The sequence below is a fragment of the Heterocephalus glaber genome, unplaced genomic scaffold (assembly GCF_053883595.1).
Source record: "Heterocephalus glaber isolate CG9 unplaced genomic scaffold, H.glaber_assembly_v1.0 deba00001564, whole genome shotgun sequence".
In the NCBI taxonomy this organism is placed as follows: domain Eukaryota; kingdom Metazoa; phylum Chordata; class Mammalia; order Rodentia; family Bathyergidae; genus Heterocephalus; species Heterocephalus glaber.
This window is the reverse complement of record NW_028258351.1, coordinates 19,631,862-19,657,736: the sequence shown is the minus strand read 5'-3', so window position 1 is coordinate 19,657,736 and position 25,875 is coordinate 19,631,862. Positions and strand designations below refer to the sequence as shown.

Here is a 25,875-nt window from a genome sequence, read left to right as displayed (position 1 = left end):
TCTACACTTCCCTTGTCCTTTCCCCAACACCAGCACCCTTTCCCTCCCGTGTCCCTCCTGTACCCCCACCCACTCTCCCCTCACCTGCACCCTCCCGCTGCACCAGGGTCCGTGCCCCCTCCAGCCACTCATCACAGGGGAGGCCAACCAGCAGCAGAAGCAGGGGCCCTGAGCGGGGCGGAGCAGCGGCGGGGGCGCCTTGCGCACGCAGCAGCACTGGGCCCAAGTCCTCCGGGAGAGTCGCCTTGAAGTCCTCCTCCTGGGGGTGGGGGAAGGTTTGTGTGCTCGAGGGTTGTCCCTCCACCTCCAGCCCTGCTCCCCATCCCCCTCACCCCTTCACCCCCTGCCGCACTCACAGCGCCTGCGGTGAACTCCTTGCCCTGGTGGTCCAAGGGCAGTGGGGGTCTTTCTCCCTGGGACCCCACGACTGTGACAGACACTTTGTCCCAAGTGCCAGCCCCGCAGACTTCCCCGGTGGACACTCTCACCCTGAACTTGGCCGAGTCTGGCTGCCCTCCCAAGTGGGGAGGGCAGCAGAAGGATACTCGCCCTTGGGGACGCGCCTCTCCCTGCCCCGCCCCCGGCAGCCCCTATTTGGGCAAAGCTGGTTGCCGCCCTCGGACTCCACCTGCCCGCGGTGAGGGCTACCGCTGCCCTGAAGAGAACGTCTGGATTTCAGGCAAGGAAGGGCGGCCAGAGAGGCTGAAATTTGGATGCCGAGAGATGCGGATTGGGGAGAGGAGTTGACAGAGCTGGGACAGGGCGAGTGGACGTCCTGATATTTGGGGAACAGGACCTTTCTGCGACGGTGTCCGTGCAGAATTGAGACCGAGCTGGGATGAGTACATTTGGGCCCCTTCTCTCGTGCTTTATTGGCTTTCTTAGCCCTAAAAGCCTCCGTGTGACCACCTCCCTGCTTCCTCCAACTCCTTTAAAATCACGTGTTAATCTCATTTAATACCTAATTTTGAAGACCAGTATTGTGCCAGGGATTGTGTTAGGTGCTGTTAATATTGGCCCAGGCAAGATCCAATCTTTGCCCTGATGCAGATTAAAAAGCAACTGTGAGAAAACATAAATGACTAAACAAATATTATGTACACTCGAATTTCAGATGACAGTGAGTGCTGTGAATGCGAAGACTGCCCCAGGTCTGGAAAAGTGGAGGTGGGGACGAAGGCTCTCTGAGGAGTCCAGGGAGTGACCTGAGACAGGTCTGAGGATGGGCCCTGCAGGGGGAGAGTTCTGTGCAGAACTAGCTCTTTGCCAGTGTGAAGGCCCTGCGTTCAGGAAGAGCTTGGCTTGTTGGAGGGACAGTGAAGGGGAGAAAGATGTCAAGGGGACATTTATGAATTTTGGCTTTGTGGAAAATACAGATTTGAGGGTTCTAGTCTGGAAGTACTAAATTTGAGATGCTCACTAGACAGCCAAGTGGGGGAACAATGTCTGGGGATAGAGGTCAGGGCTGGAGGGTGTGAACCTGGGAGTCACCAGCTCACAAGTGCATCTGTCACGGGCCAGTGGAACTCACTAAGCAGAGAATATATACACAGAAGAGAAGAGGGAGTAAATTGTGCCCTGATGTCCTCTGAGATTTGGAAGTCATGTTTTCATGGAGGTAGAAGCAACAAAGATTTCTCAATGAGTATATTAGTTAGCTTTCTATTATAAAAATACTAGAGGTGATTAATCTTTAAAGAGAAAAGGTTTATGTTGGCTCACAGTTTTGCAGGTCCCAAACTATGGTTGGTCATGCTGCTTTGGGGGCATCAAGATGGGAGGATATGGCAGAGCAGAACTGTTTACCTCATGGCCAGGGAGGAATTGGGCCAACAAAGGAATTAGGAGGAGGCTGGGTACCAGGCCCCTTCCAGGGCAGGCCCTCAAGGACCTCGACACAACCCACTAAGTCTCACCTCTTAAAGCCTTCTACATCCCAGTAACATCTTGCCTACTAAGCCTCCAACACATGGGCCTCTGGGGGACATTTGAAATCCAAACTTTAGCAGTGAGGTGGAGGAGAACCAGGAGAGGGTGTTACATGGAAGCCAAGAAGACAGGCAATTGTGTTATGTGTTGCTGAGAGGCTGAACAGGAAGAAGACAGAAATGATGACTGTTTCTGCCAACAAAGAGATCTTGGAATTTGTGTCACTAACTGATGAGCATGATTTAGAGAATCAGCCCATTTCAGAGCAACCAACTCTAGCACATGACAGATCATCCTATTCTGGGTCTTGCCTAGAGCAGTGTTCATGATGTGATGGACGTGGAAGCCAGATTGGAATGGGCAGAAGAGTGACTTCGTGTAGAACTCCAGCCAAACACATATGCTTTACCACTGCCCTGCCAAAACTCCGCTAAAATACCAGATTTAAACATAAATCTACAAGGATAATAAAATGATGATGACAGCAATTGATTTAACAGGCAGGACAAAGGTAAAAGCCCAGAAGTAGGTGACATTATGTTTCCAGAGTCACTGACACACCACTCTTAGGTGCATCTATCTGCCCAATTCTAAGGCTTTGGGGTCTTGAGATAGAAAGTCACCTACTTCTGGGTGAAAACCCAAATCTATTTATTAGTTCCTTTGCTGTTTGACCTTGAGTAAGTGACTTGACCTATTTAAACCTCCTGTTAGCTCCCTGCCTCACAACCAGCAAGTGAGGATCCTTCTCAAAGTTCACAGATAATGGGAGACATATTTTCTAGAGAGAGTCAACTATAGTAAAACTAAATGGGGATACCAACTAGAACTGAGGGTGGGACACAAAACTGAAAATCAGATAACAAGTTCAAAGTCTCCATATTGAACAGTAGGACTCCCTATCAATGCCCTTTCCTATATGGATTCTGCTCCAACTCCTGCTTTTCATTATTTTGGGTCTATGCCTAGAAGTAGAATTGCTAGATCATGAGAAAATTCTGTTTAATTTGTTAAGGAACTGCTACACTATTTCCCACAACAGCTGTACACTTTACATTCCCACAGCAGTGCCTGAGGGCTCCAATTTGTCCACACCCTCACCAACATGTATTATTTTCTGTTTATTTGATAATAGCCATTCTAACACACATTGTTATTTCACTGTGGTTTTGATTTGAATTTCCCTAATTATTAGAAATGTCCAGCATATTTTCATGAGTTTATTGGCCATTTGTGTATCTTCTCTAGAGCAATGTCTATAAATGTCCTTTGTCCAAACTATCCACTTTTATTTATTATCCATTGCTAGGTCAAATTTTAGATTTAGCAGCCATAGCACCACTCCCAGCACAGAGGAGGTGGCTTCCAGGCCACTGTACCACTGCTCCCAGCGCAGAGGAGATGAGCTGTGTGAGTGCCAGCAGCAACACTGCCCCCCATCAAAATGAGAAGACACATAAGCCTCAAAACCAGACTTCCAGATCACCTACAGCAACCCCAAAGGGAAATGAGATGGAACACTCTGATACTCAATCACCTGGACTCCCTGAACTGGCAACAAAAAAGGATCTGGAAAAAAATGAAGTCAAATAATTTCTCAGATAACAGCAGAGATTGTGCCCATAGTATAAGACATGATTAATAAATCTAGAGAGGACACAGATAAAAAAATAGAGGAGCTGAGGAACATGATGGATTCCCAACATAGGAAACAAATGGAATTCATAAAACAGATGAAAACAGATTTCCAGGAGATTAAAAACTCTGTTGAAAGTCCTCACATTGGAATGAGCCAATGTGAGGACAGAATTTCAGATATAGAAGATAAGATTTCTTTTTTTTTTGGTACCGGGGATCGAACTCGGGACCTTACGCTTGCAAGGCAGGCGCCAGAACCACTGAGCTAAATCCCCGGCAGATAAGATTTCAATTAGTGATCAGGAAAAGAAAAATTTCTTGAAAATTGTAAGGGACCATGAGAAATCAATCCAGCAGCTGCTAGACAATGCAAAGAGGAATAACATAAGACTGATCAGAGTCAATGAAGAAAAAGGAGAGAGTGCAGACAACATAAAAAAACTGTTCACAGAAGTGATGGCAGAAAACTTCCCAAGCAGGGGAAAAGAATTTGACCCACAGTTAAATGAGGCATATAGGACTCCAACTAGCCTTGATCAAAAAAATCTACACATAGGCATATAATTGTTAAGATTCCAGAAACCCAACAGAAGAACAAAATTCTACAAGTAGTTAGAGAAAAGAAACAAGTCACATATAAAGAAAGCCCATCAGAATCACAGCAGACTTCTCAATCCAAACCCTCAAGGCAAGAAAAGCTTGGAGTGACATATTCCAAGCCCTAAAGGCAAACAGCTTCCAACCTAGATTGATGTACCCTGCAAAACTATCTTTCAAAATTGATGAAGAAATAAGATCCTTTCATGACAAAGAACACCTTAGGAACTTCATGAATACCAAACCAGCACTCCAAACAATTTTTTGACAATGTCCTAGAAAAAGACAATGAGGATCACAACTCCAGGAAGCCCAGCAAAGTAAATCCATCAGGCATGACAAGAAATTAAACACAAAGGAGAAGAATCCAACAAAAAAAAAAGTCATGACAATGATAAGTCAATACATATCAGTTATAACCATCAATGTTAATGGTCCCAATTCACCAATCAAAAGAAATAGACTGGCAAAATGGGTCAAGAAGCAAGATCCAACAATATGCTGCATATAAGAAACACACTTAATTCAAAAAGAAACTCATAGACTGAAAGTTAAAGGGTGGAAAACAATACTCTATGTGACAGGAACCCCCAAAAAAGCAGGAGTAGCTATACGCTTTGCAGATCAAGTGGATTTCAAACCAACACTGATTAAGAGAGACAAAGAAGGATGCTACATCCTTGTAAAGGGAACAATCCAAGAGGAAGAGATAACAATCACAAAAATAATAATAACAATCACGAAACACTAGTGTGCCCAACTATATAAAACAAATACTAATGGACATGAAAAATCATATAAGCACTAATACAATAGTAGTGGGGGACCTCAATACCCCACTGTCACAAACAGATAGATCAACTAGACAAAAAATAAGCAACAAAATACTAGAACTCAATCAAACTCTTGAACAAATGAATTTAACAAAAGTTTACAGAGTGTTCCACCCCACCAAATCAGGATACACATTCTTTTCAGCTACACATGGATAGTTCTCCAAAATAGACCACATACTCACTCATAGAACATATTTAAGTAAGTGCAAAGGAACTGAAGTTATTCCCTGTATATTATCAGACCATAGTACAATGAAATTGGACATCAATAGCAAAAGAAACTGCAAAAATTTCATAAACACATGGAAATTGAACAACACACTTCTGAATAGCCAATGAGTCACAGGGGAAATTAAAGAAGAAATCAGACAGTTCCTTCAATTAAATGACAATGACAATACAACATATAGCAATCTATGGGACACAATGAAAGCAGTCTTACGAGGGAAATTCGTAGCAGTGAATACTTATAATAGGAAAACAGAGTGAGCCCAATTAAACAACCTGATGCTGAACCTCAAGCTTCTAGAAAAAGAAGAGCAGGACAAACCTAAAACTCATACAAGGGAGGAAATTATAAAGATCAGAGCAGAAATCAATGCAATGGAGACTACGACAACGTACAAAAAAATCAATGAAGCCAAGAGTTGGGTCTTCGAAAGAATAAACAAAATTGATGAACCTTTAGCCAACCTTATCAGGAAAGGGAAAGAAAAGGCCCAAATCCATGAAATTAGGAATGAAAAGGATGAAATTACAACGGACCCAGCAGAAATCCAGAGGATCATCAATACCTACTTTGAGAACCTATACACCAATAAGATGGAAAATACAGAAGAAATGGACAGATTCCTAGATACATATGAATTACCAAAGTTGAACAAAGAAGACCTAAAAATTCTAAATGACCCAGTATCAATCAATGAAATTGAAAATGTAATTAAAAACTTACCAACTAAGAAAACCCTGGGTCCTGATGACTTCACCACTGAATTCTACAAGACATTTGGAGAGGAACTACTGCCACTACTGTTTAAACTCTTCAATGAAATTGAAAGGGAAGCAATACTCTCGAATTCACTCCTGGAAGCAAGCATCACCTTGATCCTCAAACCAGAGAAAGACCCAACTGAAAAAGAGAACTATAGGCCAATCTCACTAATGAGCATAGATGCAAAAATCCTTAATAGGATACTGCCAAATAGAATGCAGAAGATCATCAAGAAGATCATACACCCTGACCAAGTAGGATTCATCCCATGGATGCACGGATGGTTCAACATACGCAAAGCAATCAGTGTAATACACTATATCAATAGAGCCAAGGACAAAAACCATATGATCATCTCAATTGTTGCAGAAACAGCATTTGACAAAATCCAACATGCATTTATGATTAAAAACCCTACAAAAAAATGGAATAGACGGTCTCTACCTCAATCTAATAAAAACCATCTATGAAAAACCAACAGCCAATATCATACTAAATGGTCAAAAACCGAAATCCTTCACACTAAAATCAGGAACAAGACAAGAATGCGCACTATCACTGCTCCTATTCAATATAGTTTTGGAAACATTAGCCACTGCAAGTAGATAAGAGAAAGAAATAAAAGGAATTAAAATAGGAAATGAAGAAGTCAAGTTGTCATTATTTGCAGTTGACACAATATTCTATATAGAAGACCCGAAGAACTCCACCAAAAGTCCTCTAGATTTAATAACAAAATTCAGTAAAGTACCTGGATACAAGGTCAACACACAAAAATCAATAGCTTTCCTCTACACCAATGACAGACTCACTGAGAGAGAAATAGGGCAAATAATTCCTTTCACAATAGCATCCAAAAAACTGAAATACCTAGGAATCATCCTAATGAAAGAAATCAAAGACCTCTTCTCTGAAAACTATGGCACTCTGAAAAGAGAGATTGAAGATGATATCAGAAAATAGACAGACATCCCCTGCTCCTGGGTAGGAAGGATTAATATAGTGAAAATGGCCATACTTCCAAAACTGCTATATAGATTCAATGCAATCCCAATTGAAATCCCAGCAGCGTACTTCACAGGCCTTGCAAAAACAATCCAAAAATTCATTTGGAACAAGAAGAGACCTAGAATAGCGAAAGCAATTCTAGGTAACAGAGACATGGCAGAGGGTATTACAACCCCCAACTTGAAACTATACTACAAAGCTACTGTGATAAAAACAGCATAGTACTGGTAAAGAAACAAACCTGAGGACCAGTGGAACAGATTAGAAGATGCAGAAACAACACCAGACACACTCAGCCACCTCATCCTTGACAAAGGAGCCAAACACCCTGACTGGAGGAAAGATAGCCTTTTTAATAAATGGTGCTGGAAAAATTGGGTTTCAACTTGCCAAAGATTAAAACTAGACCTATATCTCTCACCATGCACTAAACTAAAATTGAAATGGATTAAAGATCTAAATATTAAAACAGAAACATTGAACCAGTTGGAACAGAGCTTAGGTAGAACTTTTGAAGCCATTGGTGTAGGAAAAGATTTTACGGACAAAACCTCAGTTGCTGGTGAACCAGCACAAACAATCAACAAATGGGATCTCTTCTTACTAAAAAGCTTCTGCACAGCAAGAGAAACCACCTACAAAGTGAAGACACAACCCACAATGTGGGAAAAAATTTTCACCTGCTGTTCCTCAGACAAAAGTCTACTATCTAGAATCTATAAAGGACTTAAAAAAATCAGACTTCCCAAATTTAAAGACCCAACCCAAAAATGGGCATCTGAAATGAACAAACATTTCTCAGACAAAGAAGTAGAAATAACAAATAAACATATTATTTAAAAAATGTTCAACATCACTGGTCATTCGAGAGATGCAAATGAAAACAATGCTGAGATTCTGCCTTACCCCGGAAAGAATGGCTGCCATCACGAAATCAACCAGTAACAAATGCTGGTGGGGCTGTGGGGAAAGAGGAACCCTGCTCCACTGCTGGTGGGAGTGTAGACTGGTGCAACCACTGTGGAAATCAGTGGAAGTCCCATTTGACCCAGCTATTCTCCTGCTGGGTATCTTCCCCAAAGAATTAAAAGAATCACACTACAGTGATATATACTCACCCATGTTCATAGCAGCACAGTTTGTAATAGCTAAAACTTTGAAACAGCCCAAATGCCCATCAACTGGAGACTGGATAAAGAAAATGTGGTTGTTGTTTTTTTTTTTTTTTTAATAAAATGGAGTACTACTCAGCCATAAAAAATGAGAAATTAGAGATATTTATTGCTAAATGGATGCACATTGAGGCGATACTCTTAAGTGAAATAAATAGGACACACATGTGTAAATACCGAATAGTTTCTCTACTGTGAGAAAAACTGAAAGTGTAAATAAGGACTAAAAGGTATAATAGATAATGTGAAATAGGAAGAAAAGGGGCAAAGGGGAAGGGGAAGTGGGAGGGGTAGGGGAAGGAAAGAAGGGAATGGAATTAATATGAGAAAATGAAAAAATAGAAACAAAGTCTTTGTAAATAGGGAGGGATGGAGGGGCTGAAGGGAGGGCAGGGGAAGGGGGAAAAAATAAGAACCAAGAGAGATTATGTAAAGGTGCAAATTTCCAATGATGAATGCCATTATATTGTATACCTAAAATGTACCAATAAAATTAAATTTAAAAAATTTTAAATTTAGCATATGAACCATATATAAGAACAATTTGCATATTGAATTTACATGTAGAACATATATGCATATAGAACACATTATGAATATGTTGAATATTTTTTAACTTGTAGGTCATTTTTATAATACAAATCAATATTACATGTATACAGGTGCCCATGTGCAGTGAGTCTCGAAAAAATGTAGTGATGTTTTATAGATTACTCATCCTAAAATATGGCCTTAGATTCCTTGCTATTTCCTTCTCCCTTTTCTCTTTTATAAATATAAATGAATCTATTTTAAAGAAAACTTTGTATCACTACTTTAAGTTTGTTGCAGGATTTAAGAGACAGGTGAGACCACTGGGAAACAGGAGGATTTATTTTAGGTGGGAAACAAGAGGATTTATTTTAGGTGAACATGGGCTCAAGGGACTAATGTCCAGAGGAATAGTGATGTAGCAAGCAAGTTTAAAGACACAGGACAAGGTCAGACAGTTTTGTAATTTATCCTTGAACGAAGACAGAGTCTTGTGAATCTTGTGAGAACAAGATGACATAAACTTGGTTTACAGCACATAGTTGCCAATTTTATCTGTACCAGAACAAGGAATTATAGCTACAGGTTGGGAGATGATTGGGGTACTACCCAAGGTTTGGAAAAAAACTTGTTTTTCTTTAAGTCCTGCTTCAAGTTGATAGTAAATTTCACTTCCCATAATAGAATGCAACAAGAAAGGTAAACACAGTGGGTATAATTCAATTCTAGGTGGATTCTATTCCCTGTAGCCAGATCCTGGTTCTGGAGAACCACAGTCTAGTGCTAAAGCCAGTGATAAAAACATAGCAACACCTAACAGATACCTTTTCCCTGAGGTAGTCAGGACTGGAAAGAAAATTGATTTGTGATTCTGTGTTAATTAAACTGTGACACTGCTTCTCTGAACTCTTACTTGTATCAGAGTATTTGGGTGCTTGTCCAAAAAAGCCAATTGTTCAGCCCATCAGCATTTGTGGAAGTTCAGCTGAGGAATACATATTTATTAAACAGGCTGGTTTTTCTTTAGAGCCACTGCCTTTGAATATTTAACTTTTTTTTCAGTACTGGGGATCAGACCCAGAGCTTCATACATGCTAGGTAAGTACCACAACATTTAAATATTTGATTACTGTACATTCTGACCTATAGCCCATGACGAACATGGAAGAATCAAATGGGAGCTATTATCCAAACCATCCCAATAAAGGTGAATAAACTGGAGATCTGACTCAGGAAAGGACTTACCTGATCTTTAGAGATGTCAAACAAATACTGTGTTTCCTGCTTTGAATCCCTGAATTATTTGACTCCCTTCCTCCCTTCCTTCCTCTCTCCCTCCCTTCCTTCTTTTCTTCCTTCTTTCTTTCCCTCCCTCCTGCTTTTTCTTTTGTTTTCTTTTAAATTTTAAAATTCTGGGGCCAGAGATTTAGCTCAGTGGTGCCTCACCTGCCTGGCAAGCACAATGTCCTGAGTTCAATCCCCAATGCCAAAAAATAATAGAATAATAATAAAAATAAAAATAATTAAAATTCTGATCAAAGTTATAGAAACAGAGTTGGAGATGTAGCTGAGCAAGCACAGGCCCTGTGTTTGAACCCAACACTGAAAAAAAAAAGCCATACGTGATTTAAAGAGTCAAATAGTTCTACAAATTTCTCACCAATAATAGCTACTCATGCTCCATTTCTGTCTTTTCCATCTCAATAAAGACGATAATTTTAACTCATTTAATTGATAATCCTGGTACTTACTGCCACATCTCAAAATGACATACATGTATTGTTTATTGCTTTTTCAACTCTAGGTAGGTATTGTTTTCCCACCATGGAAGACATTCTTTTTCCTAGTCTGATTCCCATGACATTTTCAAACCTTTCTCATCTCCTGTTCTTCTCCTGTAGTTTCATTAGAACTGTACTTGTGATAGGTGTGGTGGTGCACGCCTGTAATCCCAGCACTTGGGAGGTTGAGGCAGAGGATCGCTGCAAGTTCAAGGCCAGCCTGAGCTACATAGTGAGCTCCTGTCTCAAACAACTGTATCCAAATGGGCACTTAGTAATACTCCGGTTTCTCTTCAGATGGTACAAATCTTTCGCCTTTTACCAAATGGGCACTTAGTATTTTCATTATGTATATGCTATTCATCGGGATCTTTATAGCATGGTATCATTATTTTTCCTTCCCTACAAGGGATAATAATATCCCTTTCTGGATAATAATTATACATTTGTTATTATTATAGACTAGTTTTCTATATATTTTTCATTAATTTAGCTCCAAACTATACCACTTGTTTAATCATCCCTCCGTGTATTCACATATATTAAATACTCCTACAGAAGGCATCTCTCCAGGAGTCTCCAGGCTGCACTGCTGGTCTACTGTTACTAACTGGCTGCCATCCTGAGTTCTTGCTTTACCACCCTACTTTCACCTGTCTCTATGCTAGAGCACCTGTTTCTTGTAGCCCATGCTTTTTTTTTTTTGTTTTTACTTATTTCATGAGCGTGTCCTTCAGAGGTACGTGTGAGGGAGAAGTTGTTATGACTCGGCAGCTCTGGAAATGCCTATTATCTCCTTGCTTGAACAATAGTTTGGAAATAATTTTTGTTCAGAATTTTGAAAAAGTGCTGCTTCACTTTGCAAAACCAGGATTGCTATAAAAGAACATAAAGCCATTTAAAACTCATCATTTTTTTATCCTTCTCTAGAAGCTCTCAGAATCATCTCTTTAGCCTCAGCTTCCATAATTTCTCAGTGGCATGCCATGGTACGTCTATTTTTTTTTTTTTTTTTTTTTTTTGGTATCAGGGATCAAACTCAGGACCTTGCACTTTTGAGGCAGGGGGTAGAACCACTGAGCTAAATTCCTGGCCCCTGGTGTGTCTATTTTTATTAACTGTGTAGTGCTTTTAGTTGGCCCTTTCAATCTTGAAACCCATGTCTTTGTTGGGCCCATGCCTGCAATCCTACCATGCAAGAGGCTGAGACAGGAGGATCACTGTGAGTTCAAGGTCAGCCTGAATTACATAGCAAGATCTTGTCTTTTAAAAAAAAGTTTTGATCTATTTCACTGATTATTTTCTCCTCTTCCTTTTATTGTCTCATTTGTAAACACCTGTGAGTTAGATGTTGGATCTTCTGAATTGGTTCTCTATTTTTCCATTCTCCATTTTATTGCTTATCCATTTTATTTTCTCTTTCATTTTCATCATGTTGCCCTTTGCTCTGCTGTCTAATAAATTGTCTCAGCTTTTTAAAAAACCCTTAGCTTTTTATTTTTCCTATCATATTTTTAATTTCAAGAGCTACTTTTGTTCTGTGTATATTTAAAAAATAGTGTCTTGTTCATGTTTCATGGTTGCCATATTTTCCTTATTTCTCTGAGGGCATTAGTGATAAGTTATTTTAGATTTTTTTATTTGTTTCTGATATTTGTGGTAGATGTTTATTCTTATTATCATGGTATCTTCTTTTGATTATGTAATGTTACAAAACAAACCATCCCAGGTTACAGTTGACTAAAACACCAAAAATTGTTTATTTGCTGATGACTTTGCAATGTGGGCAAAGCTCCACGGAGCATTGGCAGGAATCCCCTCACATCTACCTGGAAGATGGGTTGGCACAGACAGGGCAATTTCATGCCCACATCTGGAATGACTGGGGCCTGGCTGGCCCTTTCTGTGTGTGGCTCCTCATCATTCACTACTTTGAGTGTGGATCAGGACAGACTTCTTGAAGCCTGGGCCAGGAGCGGGCAGTCATTTGTGTCTGGTATGCTTCATGGGTCACATCCTGTCACAGACCAGTGCTGGGTCCATGTGTGAAGGAAAATGGACTCAACTTCTTGATGGAAAGAACAGGAAAGAATCTGTGGGCATGTTTAATCAACTACATCATTTTAAAAAATCTATTTACTGCCATTTTAATGGGTCTTGGAGAGGGGGCAAAAGTCCATGTTCGTGTTGTCGTAATTTTGTCCAAAATATCTTAGAAGGTCAACCTGTTGCATTTCTCCTCTGTGATTCCCCATAGGTTCCATCAAGAGCCCCGTTCTATCATCTTTGACTGTTTTCTGCTTACAGCAGTCCTTGGTATCTATGGGATTTGCGTCCTGGGATCCTCAATCAACCTCGGAATGAGCACTATGTAGTCATGTCTGATGGTTGTGTATTTAATGTACATACACAGACTTTTTTCTTGTCATTGTCCCCTAAACAATCAAGTTTAAGAATGGGTACTCTGAGGGCCGGGGATTTAGCTCAGTGGCACCGTGCCTGCCTTGCAAGTGCAAGGTCCTGAGTTCGATCTCTGGTACCAAAAATAAATAAGTAAATAAATAAATAAATAGAATTAAAAAGAAAAAGAATGGGTACTCTGGTGCCTGGGCTCTAGGGGTCACCTTTGGCTCTTCAGAGATGCAGGAGCATACAACGGGCTTCTGGTTAACCAGACAATTATCTGTGCCATTTCTGAGTGTTAGTGGACAGCCTGTTTTTGCCAGAGTCACACTGTTGGTGTATACCCTCCAAGAGTGATGCCTCCGGTTGTCAGGAGACTGGTGAAGCCCAAGAGCTACTGGATCTGCACATCATCAGGCTGCTCTGTGAGGATCTGGAGGAGCCTCCCACCCCAAATGTGCAGAAAGACCTGGAGGAGCACCTGACCCAGGAGCACACTGCAAACCAATTCCTGGAAGAGGAGACTGAAGAACTTAATGGAAATCAGCATTCCTGCATCTCAGCTTCTGATGGTACCAATCAGTCTCGATCTAGTTATCAGACTGGTCATTACTCTCAGTTGCCGAGTACCTCATTCTTGAGTAAAATATATCCCTTTGCTTAAAGGAAAGGTAACTGACTTTATTTAGGTGTTGGCTGTGCTTAGGGACAAACATCAGAAAGCGTCACTTAATCCCTGCCCTTTCTGGAAGTAATCACCAGGAGAAAGTAGTTGCATTTTGGTCTCCTGATAAGTTAGGAGGATTTCAGTATTCGAGTGTTTGCCTATGTCATTCAATAAGAACTGCAGCATATCCTTCAATCACAAGAGAAAGTGGTGGCTTCCACTTCTAACTGACGGTATATGGCTGGTGATGTTCCCAGCTCCCTGTTTAGGAAGACAGATGTCTGTGAGAGAGGGAGCAGTCTTTTTCGTTGTGAGGCCCCAGTGTCTAGCCTGTCCTGAGCCTTCAGCCAATGTTTGTCAGTGAACAAACTGGTGGACGCTTTTGTGGAAAGAGTTCGAGGGTTGGCATCCTCTTCTGTTCAGGGGAGGCCTTAGCCTGTGTACAGCAAACATTTTAAAGAGAATCTGATTTTGTAAGTCTCACATTTTTCTTGGTCCACTGGCATTGTAATGCTGTTTTGTTTCTATTTTTAAACCAGGATTGGGTTTCCAAAGCTACTGCGATAATAGTGTTTTTGCGACATTTGGTCATTTACACAGAAAATAGCAGAAAAGAGCTGTCCTTTGTTTAATTCTAGTGTGAAAGAGGTGCACTGTAAAGAAGTTGTCAGATGTGGGTATGTCTGTTATTTTTGTAAATCCCGTGGTATTTCAGTTTGGTTCAGCATCTTTCATCGTCAGGACCTGGTCACATCTTATCTGGCTGGAGGAGAAACCAAAGCCCTCTACCCTCAGGTCAGTTCCTCCTAACAGAACATTCTGGAGTAGCCTGGGATGTGGTAGTCTTGTAAATATACACACCCTTTTTTACAGGCTGGACATAAAGTCATTAACTCAAATTTAATACTTCTATCAGATTTACTATTTTGTAACTGATAGGTTTTTTTTTTAAATCCTTTTAGCAGAGAAAAATTTAGAAAGACAGAAAAGTAACCAGGCATGGAGGCATATGGCTGTAATCCCAGCACTTGGGAGGCTGAGGCAGGAGGATCACCATGAGTTCAAGGCCAGCCTGAACTACACAGTGGTAGCAAGCCCCAATCTCAAAACACCAAAAAAAAAAAAAAAAGACAGAAAAGTAAAAGAAGAAAGATCACTGTAGATGCACTACTTAAATACAATCACTGTTAACCTTTGAACTATTTTCTTTTAGCCTTTTATAGGAGATGTTTTGGGTGATTGGTTTTGATACAGTTAAGATTATACAGTATGTACAGTTTTGTATTTTACTTTTTCATTTAAGTTTATAACTTAAATATTTTCCATGCTATGATAAACATTAGTATAACCTTTACAATCACTGTTTGAGGTGCATGTTGGTATTGCTGGTTCCTTTGGGGACGATCCTGCGCTCGAAGATCAGAGTGCAGCAAATGAAACAGACACTATACTTTCCCTGCTGCCTCGAAACTCACCTAATCATGATCTCTTCTTTCAATATTCAGTAAATAAGTTGGCTTTCTAAAAGTGTGCTGCGTAGTCCTCATGTAACGACACACATCTAAATGTTAATCTTTTTGCTGAGATATTTGGTGGGGAGACACGGGAGGCAGAGAGTCCATGTGTGTGCAGAGAGGCAGCCGGGCGTGATCTGTGGGGGACAGGTGGGATTTAAGGAAGTCTGCTGGAGCAGTTCAACACTGGTTTTGTTTTTTAAAACTTGTTACTGTGTCAAGCTGAAATTTCATCTTCCTCTTGTTAAACACAAAATTTGAAACATCATTTTTTGTGTTGTCCAAAAAAGATTGAAAATCTATGGTGTGAAAAATGTATGTTTTTTATTTGGAATCTTGTGAATGTATTAAACATATTGTTGTTTTTTTTTAAAAAAGAACTATTTCTAGAGCATTTACACTATATTAGGCAAAGTAAGTAATCTAGAGGTAATTTAAAGTGTATGGGAGCTGGGTATGGTGGTGCACACCTATAATCCCAGCACTTGGGAGGCTGAGCCAGGAGGACTGCTGCTAGTTCAAGGCAAGCCTAGGGTACATAGTGAGTGAACTCAAGTCCAGCCTGAGCTACATAGCAAGACCCTATCTCAGGGTGGGGAAAAAAAAGAGAGAGATTATAAAGTATATGGAAAATATGCTTAGGCTCTGTGCAAATACTACACCGTTTATATTAGGGACTTGAGTGTTCATAGATTTGGTATTTGCAGGGATCCTGGAACCCATCCTCTATGGATATCAAGGGACCATTGTCCTTATGTTGAAGCAGGGAGTAGCAGGGAGTACCTTGAAGGGGGTAAAAGTTAAATTCTCTTGGCTGAATTTTATGGAGAGTCATAAGAAGGTTAGGGCAAAAAGAGATTAAAAATTTTTTTTTTATTTTTTTGCATCCATCTTATTTGTTTTTCTAAGCTTGAGGAATTATTTTTTTTATGATCCCACCCCAAGGAATTATTTTAAAAAGAAATATTGAAGGAAAGGTTGGAAAGTGGAAGCAGTAAGGGTGGAATATTCTTTTGATAAGTTTTACTGTGAAGAGAGAAGAGAAATGGCCAGAGCAGGGGATGTGAGCTCAAATGAGAGTTTTTTTCAAGATGAGCATGTCTTCTTGCAATGATTACTCTGGAACATTAGAATTCCTAGAGGCATTTGAAAGAGTAATGTCCAGGTCCCTTCCCAAACTCTGGATCTTGAACCCAGGGAGTAGTAAATTTTAAAGCTTCCTTTGGTGCATTAGTCAGTTTTCCATCACTGTGACAAAATACACGAGATATTTGACTTAGAAGGAGGAAAAGTTTATCTTGGCTCGTGGTTTCAAAGGTTTCAGTCTATAGTCACCTAACCCTGTTGGTCTGGGGCTGTGGCAGCCTAGTACATCACAGTGGGAACACAGGGCGGAGGGAGGTGTGTTCACCTCATGGTGACTGAAATGGTGAGGGGGAGAAAAAAGGAGAGAGGAGAGAGAGAAAAAAGAGAAGAGGAGAGGAGAGAAAAAAGAGAAGAGGAGAGGAGAGGAGAGGAAAGGAGAGAGAAGGGAGGAGGGAGGGAGGGAGGGAGGGAGAGAGAGACCAGAGTCCCAATATTCCCTTCAAGCCACCCAATCCTTTAAGGGTTCCTCTACTTCCCAATAGTGCCAATCTAGGAACTAGGTTTAGCACATGGCCTTTGGGGACAACCAGATCCAAAGTGCAGGACCTGCTGATTCTAATGTTCAGCCACTGTTGAAAATCCCTGGCTTGAAGTACTTCTGCATCCTTGGGAAGGAGGGAAGGAAGTTGTTGCAGGAGGGAGAAGTACTTTTATCAAAAGCAAAAACTCTGAGAATGTGACAGGGGCAAGACCCAAGCCCAAATGAGGACACTGACAACAAGTAGGACAGAACAAATTCAAGCAACAGAAAATTCCAACTCAAACCAATTTTCACAATACAGTTGCTCTTGCAACCCAAGCATCAGGGGTGGGATGTGTAACAGACATAGTAAATTATCCAACCCATATATATTCTCCCTCTGTCTTCCTCTTGGAACCCAAATTTTGTTCAGGGCAGGAAAGAGGCCAGCGTCAGCTGCTGAATCATGCTTGTCTAAGGTAACCGTCCTAGTTCTAGTTTCTGCTTCCCCAGCCTTTTGATTATGACATGGTTGCCTCAGAGAGGACCAAGGGCCTGATGTGTTTCTGCATTTTCTCTTGCCTTCTGCAGTGCTGGCCTCACTCTTGGCTCTGCTGCTGTTCCGGGGACTGTCCCATACCTGGTGTCCTCATACCTCACTAACAAGGAAAAGAGGGAGTCCTCCCACCCTGCCATATTGCAAGAGAGGGTTGGCATTCCTTTTTCCAAAATCCCTGGCAAATCTCTGCTCACTTCCCTCTTCCTTGTTCCATGTGGGTTACATAATGATCCCTGAATGAGGCAGTGTGCCCAACAGCACCATTACATGGGGTGGCTTAAGTAAACTATGGTGTCTCTCTGGAATTAGGGATGGAGTCTGTCCCACCAACCCACCTGGCTGAGGATGGGAATGGATGGTCTTATAAGGAAATATGAGGAGCTGGTGTTGGGAGGAGAGGACAAATTCTGGGCAAAAGATCCTACCCGCAGCAGCCGGACATGGTGGTGTACACCAGCGTCCCAGAGATCATACCAGCTTCAGAGGCAGTCTGGAGACAGTGAGTTACTTTCTTTTGCTGGAACAAAACACCCAATACTCGAAATTTAAGGAAAGAGAAGTTTATTTTGGTGCACAGTTTGTAAAGGTTGCAGTTCATAGTCAGCTGGCTCCAAGGCAGGGTGGCATGGCAGAGGGGTCTGATAGAGGAGAAACAGCTCATGGCAGCAGGAAGCATAAAGAGAGAGAGCGAGTGAGCACTCAAGGTAGGAGCCTGGAAGAGATAGGCCCAGGCCATGCCTCCAACCAGATTCCACCTCCCAAAGCCCCACCTGTGAGCACCTGAGGCTTTGAGGGAACACCACATATAAACCATAACATCCCACATCCTCATTAGAGATAACATGAACAAAAAAAGAGAATTTATTACAAGAATACAGGCCAGAGATACAACCAGCCTTAGGGACAATCTAGAGACAGGACTGGAGCATCGTAACACTTAGGACACATGCTTTCTCTGTCTCTCTTCTCTGTATGTCTATTTGGTTCCCATGTCCTCTCTCCCTTTCCCTCTCCCTCTTTCTGCCAGTTCTTTCTGGTTCCAGGTTCACATGGCAGAAAATGACTGCCACAGCATCTGGTGTTTTTATTTTTTATTATTACTATTTTTTTGGTACCAGGATTGAACTCAGGACCTTGTGCTTTCGAGGCAGGTGGCAGAACCACTGAGCTAAATCCCTGGCTGGTGTCTTTAAATTCTCTGTTTTTTGTCTGAGATGGGCCAAAGTGTAGCTCAGTGGTGGAGTGCTTGCTCAGCACATACAAGGGCCCGGGTTCAATCTCCAATACTGGACGAAATTAATTAATTAATAATTTAAAAGATTTATAGCTGAGAGAGTACATGGGCAGGTTTTGGAGTGTTGTCATTCCAAGTTTCTCACAAAAGAGTTGTCATTGACTCAGTTTTGGAAGGAACTCACCCCTGGTCAAATTACCTGGATCCAGCAGGGAGGAGTTATAGCAGTTGCCAGGCCAGCTGTGCCCACCTTAGCTATGTTGGTGAGGCTGATGAGCTGTGGCATGAGTGTGGGTCTCTCAGCTATGGTGGGAAGACTGTTTCAGAGTAGTAGAAACCTCCCCAAAATATTCCCTATAAATTGAATGAAGGCTTCTTGGGCTGGGGATTTAGCTCAGTGGCGCCATGCCTGCCTTGTAAGCACAAGGTCCTGAGTTCGATCCCTGGTACCTAAAGAAAAAAAAAAACCAACAACAAAGAAGGCTTCTTGCAGGAAGTGGGTTATAAACTAGTTAGTGTTGGACTGGGAGTATAGCCCAGCAGTAGAGCGCTTGCCTATGATGCATAAGGCCCTAGATTCCATCCCCAGCACCATGAAAGAAAAAGGTCCTCCTAAACTACTTAGTGTCTAAGGCATTAAGGCACTTTCTCCCCAGCACCCTATATCCTCCTGCTACCTTATCTTGCCCCATTTCACCTGGTTGACCAGTCTCTGGCTCCTGCACTCAGGCAGGATTCTATTTAGAGAAAATAAAAACCATGTATTAGGAGATGGGTTCTGCAAATGTAAGGACTCCCAGCCCTGGGCAAGCAGCTGGATTCTCTAAGTTGCCTAGAAATTTCCCAACAGACAAATCCTCATCATCATTGACTGTCGGGATAAATGCTACATAATTTTGGGGAAAAATCATTTGATTAGGCCCAGTTCTCCTATCTTCAGGCCAGCTATGGCATTTCGAGACATAATTCCATTTTGGTCCCCAGTCACAACTGTGATGCTGTGATGCTCCAGGACCAGATTACAGCAGCTGAAGACATCTGGGAGGAACAAAATCTTCCTCTGCATAGTTTCTCATTGATCTAGGAATTCCGCCTGCTCTCCAGTCATTTGTTACATCTGTTTCTCCCGAGGGACTGAATAAAAGGTGTGGTAAGCTGGGGGCTTTTGTCTTTGCTGCCAGGAGCAGCACTGGTCAGGTCCAAAGCTCAGCTTCCTCTCCAAGTCTCATTTTTTTTTTACCTTTCCTGTATAATAAATTAATTCGCCTTGTGCTGCCGTGGCTTGCAGGAGACTAGGACTCACTGCAAAGGTTCTAGTAACGTCCCCTTTCCCTGTTCCCTACATTCCATAACCTCAGTCCATTTGGTCCATATAGAGAAGAAGCAGCCTTTGCCTTCAGCAAGGGCTGAGCAGATCCCAGCACTGTGATAGATCCCAGGCCTCTGGCCCATTTCCACCTTCCCTGGATGCCCACAACCCCAACCTCGGATAGCTCCTGGTGGCCATCCACCATTCGGTTTCTCAGTGTCCTCCTTTGCTGCACACTGCACCCTTGAGCCTGAGAGTGCCTGACACTAAAGAGTGGCCTTTCCGTCACAGCCTCCACACCCAGGGATTCTGGCCACAGGAGGCTGAAGATCTGGGATTCCACAGAGATCCTAATTCACAAGGCCCTTTCTGGTCGCCCATTACCACCAAAGCCCTTCCAGACCTTCACCTGGCTTCCCGCCTACTCATTTTGCTAGCGGCAGGCACCTGGCCATCCTCATCCCTGACACTGAGCACCCCAGCTTTCGCAGCCTTTCTTCCCACTAAAACTTGCCAACTCAGCCTCCATTCCTTTCCCCCCTGCCTCAAAGGAAAAGGTTTGCCTTTTGCTGTGCAAAGCAATGTCCATTCCCTCAGGGACTTGGTCCTGTTGTTTCTGCCTCTTTATCAATCATGCAGAATATGTAAGACCTCGGGAAAATCATTGTCCCAACACTCACTGAGTAACTGTTGTGACCTTAGGCAGGTTGTCTGGCCTTCCTGAGCCTCCATGTTTTCATCTGTGCCTTGGAGTTATAGTGGTACCTGACTCATGAAGTTGTGGGGAACATTGAGTGAGCCTTCTCAGGGAAAGTGCTTAGCACAGGTTCTAGCACATAGTAAGCACGCAATAAAATAATGCTCCTCCCTCTCCCCTGGCATTCTCTAAGGATGAGCTCACCACCCTCTTTTGTGAGAAAGCAGAAATCTCAGATGGAAAGTTGTAGAATCTGTAGCTATCTGGTCTGAAAAGTACCTGCCTCCTGGCCCAAGTCATCCTATTGTAATAGTCTTTTGAGGGCTTCCCCTCCTTCCAGCCAAGGTAATTGCTCTTCCTGTGCCTGGATCTGTCTCCACTGGACACTCTGTCTAGCTTCTCCCTCACTATCCTGAGTCATTCCCTTTGGCATGTTGATGGGGTCAAATCTCTCCCTTCTTCAAGAAGGAAGCAGACTAGCAGCCTGTGGTGGAGCACACCTCCAGTCCTAGCACTCTGGGAGGATGAGGCAGGAGGATCTTAAATTTGAACTGAACCTTGACAATTTGGCAATTTATATCCTGTCTCAAAAGTTAAAGACGGGCTGCAGATTTAGCTCAGTGTTTCCACTGTCTGCCCCGCAAGCACAAGAACCTGAGCTCGATCCCCGGTACCAAAAAAAAAAAAGAGTTAAAGAATAAAAGCAAAGCCCAGTGTGAAGGCCCTGGGTTCAATCTCCAGTAAGAAGAAAGACAGAGAGAGGCCCTGGGTTCAATCTCCAGTAAGAAGAAAGACAGAGAGAGAGAGAGAGAGAGAGAGAGACAGACAGACAGACAGACAGACAGACAGAGAGAGCCCTTCTTCTGGCTCCTGGAGGGATATCTTGTAAAGCTGTTTCATTGAATCCTCAGCTGGCATTGATGCCAAGAGGACAAGTTTCTGGGAACAGCACCAATTTTGGGGCAATCCCAGGTTATCCAACCCACCTACTTCAGTGTACGTGGCTGCTGCCTATGCTTGAGCACCAGGGCACCAAGATGAAAGCCAGGTCTGGATCAGGAAGGCCCCCATTTCTTGGTGGCAATGTTGAGGATCAAGTCTTCAGTCCTGCTCCCTCCTTGTCCCCATTTCAGATCTTGGTAAAGTTGGTCTGGAACCTCTTTGGCTGTGAATTCTCAATGCTATGTATGCAAGTCCTGTTTCAACCGAGGATAGCAACCTTCACAGCCTCCACCTCAGCAGAGCGTGGCAGAAGCTCTGGGTGCCCATCCATCCTGGAATAAAGGCTGAGCTCCAGGGAAGGGGACTCTGAGGACTGAGGTAGGGGACCTGCCATTGCCATGCATGAGAACCCATGTGGCACCACATGAGTTTGTGGATGGTATGTTCTAGTGAAGACACACAGCTTGGGAGTAGATGCCCTGGGCCCAGGAAAAAGCATAGAGGATGGTTGTGAGTTAATGATAAAGAGAATGACAGTAAGCCAAGGCCAGAGAGTGGGTGGACATTTATTTGCTTGGCTTGGTGGTTTGGGTGAGGAGGTGGTGTAGAAAGGAGAACCTTTTATTGAACTCCTAGTCATAAATACATTCTAATCAAATGGACCAAAGCTTGGTCAAGATGAAAAGGTTGTGAGTTTTTTGTCATATAAAATAAAAGTCAATTTTGTTACATTTAAAAATGGTGTGTGACAACAACCTATATTGGTTAGGTAACTCATTCTTGAAGTACACATATTAATCCCTTGGTAGCCCTGGGGATCTGTTCCAAGATCCCCCCATAGACACCAAATTGTGTAATGTAGTATTTGTATATAACCTACGCACAAGTTCCTATATAATTTAAGTCATTTCTGGATCACATGTAATATCTGATGTAATGTCAGGACTGTGTAAATACGGACAGTCCTCATTTAAAGACTGAGCTACATTCCTGCAGCTCAATGACGAACTGTACAGTATTCAGAACAAAGAAATAGTCAAAGGAAACTCCAACTTAGTACTTTTTTTTTTTTTTTGGTACTGGGGATCGAACTCGGGACCTTGAGCTTGAAAGGCAGGTGCTGGAAACACTGAGCTAAATCCCCGACCCAGGAAACTCCAACTTGGTGACTTTGCTTTTATTTTCATAACTCTTACATGCAGTATGGTAATGTATAACAGAATATAAAACTCTAGTACTATACTATACAGTACAATCAGCACAAATTACAGTATTATATAAATAAGGTGTACTGTACCAAAAAAAAAAAAGACACTGAGGCTCTAAAACAAGATGTGCATGCATGCAGGTTCAGGCATTTGGTGTAAGTGCTTGGCTAAGGAGCCAATGAGCAAGGCTACCATCTGTGGGATTAGGACTGACCGCCTCTAAGTCAGAATCTTGGCTAGGTCCAGTGATAAGGAGGCAGCCCCCAAGCAGCCTTGTTGGCCTCCGATAGCCTGTCTCCTGCTGTCCTCTCCACAGCCACATGCCAGACCCGGGTCTGTGAGAGCCATTTGTCCTGGGAAACAGCCAGGAAGGGGCAGCTCTCTCAGTAGTCACGTAACGTGGGGAAACTGGTGCTAATCATTCCTAAATGGCCTGCTTCTGGGTCAGTTTCTACCTAGCTGAGCAGCTCCCTCACTGTGATCTACTGAAAGTCAGCCCTCGACACAAAGGTTTATAAAAAAAAAAAGAAAGAAAGAAAAAGAAGAAAACTGGTCATAAGTTCAAACAGTGCACCTTGGTGCTAAGTCTGAAGGTCATTATCAGGTAGGTCATTAAACATAGCTTGAACTACATAAACTACAAACTATAGTTGTGTAGAGACTGAAGGGGCCCCTGGAAAGGGTTAAAATAAAGATCCAGGCCCTTTTTAGAGGGTAAGAAAAGCAGCCTCTGTGTGGCTATGAGCAGCAAGCAGTTTTCAAGCAGCTTTGTGGGTTGAAGCTGCCAGGGTGTGGTTGTGACCCCTGCCTCTGTGCAGGCAGCACTGTCCCTCCTAGTGCAGGTTTCCATGCCTACCCACATCCCCCTGTTGGCCCACAAGACCAGACTCCTAGCAACAAGTTCAATATCCAACCAGGGCCGGGGATTTAGCTCAGTGGTTCCGGTGCCTGCCTTGCAAGTGCAAGGTCCGGAGTTCGATCCCCCCGTACCAAAAACAAAACAAAACAAAACAAATATCCAACCAATCAAGTGTCAACTCTAAGGGAGTGGAGATGGGGCCCCTACCCCATAAAACAGAACCACAGCCCCAGATTCAGCCCTGGACCCCCACTCCCTCGGAGTGACTTTGTCCACTTCCTCTTACAATTCCTGTAATAAAATACTTTCCCTTTGCACTAGTCTTCTGTGACTCTTCTTCCTCTTTATACATTGAAGAGAGTGACAGGCCCGGTGAGGGTGAGTCTGGGGATGTCAGATCCACCTGGTATAACAGTTGTTATAATGTATTGTTGGGCCGAGGATTTAGCTCAGTGGTTCCACTGCCTGCCTTGCACGCACAAGGTCCCGAGTTCGATCCCTGGTACCAAAATAATAATAATAATAATAATGTATTGTTTAGGAAATGATGACAAGAAAAAAAATTCTGTACATGTTTAGTACAAACAACCACTGCTGGCCTAATTCCATAGTACACATCAGCAAGAACCCAACATTTTCTCCCAATATGTTCAATCTGCCAATGGCTGAGTTTGAGGATGCAGAACCCAGTAGCTGTATATTCACTGTGCTATAATAAGGTGTTGGGTGAAGTTTTTCGGTGAGAAAACAGCGGTGAGTTCAGTTTTCCCCACCTGTACAACCATCCCAAGGGCTTCTGCTTTAATCTGTTCCCCCACTTCCCCTTCCCAGGGCATCCAGGAGGAACTGGGGAGGTGAGGGAGAGAGTAAGAGTGGGTGGGAGGCAGCACTGGGGCCGACGGGGGGCCTTCGCCTACCAATGCTAAGTGGCACTGGTGGAAGAGCCACGAGTATGGAGGAGACTCCCAGAGGAGGTAGTAGTAGTCAGCTCCTTCCCAGCTGCAGAACATAGTCAGTAGGAGTCAAGAGGCTCAGGAAGAAGACAGAGCTAGCCCCTTCCCAGCCTCCTGTATCCCGCGAGGAAGGGGGCAGGCCCTGTGCCTCCTGGAAGTCAGAAGTGAGCTAAAGCTGGACCACTGCCTGGAGACTTGAAAGTTGCCATTTTGTTTTGTTTTGTTTTGTTATTTTTTGAGGATCTCTCTATGTGGTTCAGGCTGGCCTTGAACTCACTATGGAGCCCAGGCTGACATCAAATTCATGACACTATTCCTTCCTCAGCCTCCTGAGTCCTGGGATCACAGGCATGTGCCACCACGCCCGGCTTTTTTCCCCCCAGTACTAGAAATTTAACCCAGAAGTGTTGAGCTACATTCCCAGGTATTATTATTATTATCATAATCTTTTTTTGAGAGAGGATCAGTCACCCAGACTGGCCTTAAATTTGCAGTCCTCCTGGATCAGCCTCCCAAGTAGCTGGGATTATAGGCATGTGCCGTTATGCCCAGCAGAAATTTGTCTGGGTTTTGTTTTTTTGTTTTTTTGTTTTTTGTTTTTTTGGTACTGGGGATCAAACTTGGGTCCTTGCGCTTGCGCAGCAGGTGGCAAAACCACAGAGCTAAATCCCCAGCCCTGTTTTTGAAGATTTTCTTTTTTTGTACCAGTAACAGAACTCAAGACCTTATACTTGCTAGGCAGGCAGCACCACTGAGCTAAATCCCTGGTCTTTGAAGATGTTCTTTAAGAAAAAGAACACATAATGGAAACAAAGTCTTTATAAATAGGGAGGGGTGGAGGGGTTGAAGGGAGGGCAGGAGGATGGGGAAAAAATAAGAACCAAGATATATCATGTAAAGGTACAAATTCTCAATGATGAATGTCATCATCTTGTATACCAATAAACTTAATGAATAAATAAATAAATAAAAATAAACACATTACTCTATATGTACAGGTTCTGCATCCATGGATTCCACCAATCTTACACTGAAAGTATACAGGATAGCCAGGTGTGGTGGTGTATGCCTATAATCTCAGCACTCTGAGAGGCTAAGGCAGGAAGATCACAAGCTTGAGTCCAGCTGGAACAATTTAGCAGTGTAGTGAGACTTTCTCTCAAAATGAAAAAAATGTAAAAAGTTGGAGATGTAGTTTAGTGCCAAGACTCTGGGTTCAATCCCCAGTATCACAAAAAGGGGAGGGGGGGTCTGCATCTGTACTGGACACATATAGATTTTTTTCTTGTCATTATTTTCTAAACAATGCATATGATTATTTTCTAAACAATTTGTATAGGATTGACATATTAGGTATTATAAATAATCTGCAGATGATTTAAAGTCTACAGAGGAATGTGCATGGCTTCTATGCAAAAGCCATACAATTTTATGTAAGAGA

The 25,875-nt window shown here is 42.6% G+C and overlaps 1 pseudogene across 1 annotated transcript in view; it reads right to left on the bottom strand.

Annotated features, from left to right (window-relative positions):
• The window catches only part of LOC101698152 (polyunsaturated fatty acid lipoxygenase ALOX15B-like), a 33,686-nt pseudogene extending 9,195 nt beyond the window's left edge, over positions 1-24,491 (bottom strand). The window contains exons 1-3 of the transcript XR_015443310.1: positions 24,399-24,491; positions 357-509; positions 85-259 (exon numbers count right to left, since the gene is read on the bottom strand). The product of XR_015443310.1 is annotated as a polyunsaturated fatty acid lipoxygenase ALOX15B-like (transcript). The remainder of the gene's footprint in view (positions 1-84; positions 260-356; positions 510-24,398) is intronic.
• Between the last annotated feature and the right edge of the window lie 1,384 nt (positions 24,492-25,875).